This window comes from Amblyomma americanum, chromosome 5, assembly GCF_052857255.1.
Source record: "Amblyomma americanum isolate KBUSLIRL-KWMA chromosome 5, ASM5285725v1, whole genome shotgun sequence".
Classification (NCBI taxonomy): domain Eukaryota; kingdom Metazoa; phylum Arthropoda; class Arachnida; order Ixodida; family Ixodidae; genus Amblyomma; species Amblyomma americanum.
In genome coordinates this window covers 78,788,298-78,790,018 of record NC_135501.1, presented here as the reverse complement: position 1 = coordinate 78,790,018, position 1,721 = coordinate 78,788,298, and positions in this window count along the sequence as shown.

Genomic DNA, 1,721 nt, shown 5'->3' with positions numbered 1-1,721 from the left:
TTATTACAAAGAATCATAAAATCATCTTCAAAAAACGGAACAATAACGCAACCAAAACGAAGGACGAGGGAAAGGAAGAACGCGCAGAAACGCCGAGCTTACGACTGGCTGCTTGATTGGACAAGCACAGTTAAATATAAAGCAGACGCGGAACAAGTTCATGTCATCTACATAAATCAAAAGAAAACACTCACAGGACGGTTACGGCTACGAAAAACGAGATTCAGCGATAGCTGGTGTACTGGTGAAGTGATGCACCCCTGCACTGGGCACGGGCAGGCGGCTGTTCCTAACAGAGCCAATCGTATGCAAATCAGGTTGACCGTGATATGATGCGAATGAGTTAATAACATCCACCCGGTGGGTGGATTAACCCTCCCACTCGTTACGCCGACGGTGACGACGACGCACAGGCCAGGGAGGGGCGCCTAACAGCTATCGCTTTAAACCTGTGAAATGATAACTCGTTTGCTTAGTACTAAACGCCTAGAGGCGTCTATCTCGTTCCATTAGTCCCATCTCTCACTTATCCAATGCCACAGAATTGCTGCTCACGCACACACGAGTTTGCTTTTTTTAGAAAATATGACATACCTATACTGCTTCCCGCTCAATTCGTCTTCTTGGCAGTATAACACAACAGTTTTGTCTCAGTACGGAGTGGATTGGCAGGCTTTGCCATTGGATTGCAGGTTTGGCAAAATGAGTACAATGCAGCGAGTTATGAAAAGGAAAATTATTGTTGTACGGTAAGGGACAGGAAGATGGCATAGTGGTGTAGAGAAGAAATGCGGTTTAGTGATATCCTTGCCAAAATATAAAAACAAATGGAGATGAACAGGGAATGTAATGCTAAGGCTATAGACAACCGATCTTACGTTAAGGTAACGGAGTCTATTCTTCCAAGCGATGGCTAGCGTGCCAGGGAGCGTCAGAGGTTCAGAGGGGCGGAAGAGAGAATCACCTATGCGGGGATATGTTGGCTGCAGCTAGCACAGGAGAAGGTTAACTAGAGAGATATGGGAGAGTCCTTGGTAGTTCACTGCATGTATATAGTCAGGCTGTTGATGGTGATAGCATCTGAAATCCTCTGTCCTGTAATCACCACTCAGTCTGCTGGAGCTAAAAAAAGCTGCCAAGATTTTTCTGTACACCCTCAGCAGAGAACTCCGCACTATTGATATTTTGTGAATATGCAGATATCAGATGGACGACACGTATTGTCATATAATTACCTTAAAACCTAGCTGATTACGCACCGATTTTAAGCAACGGCATAGATTGCTACGTAGGCTGGTATAGGACTACTCTTTTGTAAGTTCGGAAAATTTGGCAGTAGAGAAATGTACCTTCCAGTATAGAAGTTCTAGGTTTAGCATGTTTTAATTGAAGTCAGTCTGCAGAGGTTTTATTAATATACATGCGTTCTCTTTCATGCGGCAGCATGATATAAAAGCTATATGCATATTTCTCACAGAGCTGTTTTCCGTCCAGCACTTGTGAGCAGTTTCGTGGAACTTCAAATTGTCACGCAAAATACTCAGCCGCAGCAGATGGCTTTCTACTTGCTAATTTGCCGCTAGCAGTTCTAACACTCAATTATTGGTACTCATGGTGTCGTTTTATGATAATGATGCGAACAATGTCTAGGATTCTTGTATTGTCTGGAACAGGGAGTTAAAGGTCAAAAAGTAGAAACTATGTGCACTTGGCGTTTCTCA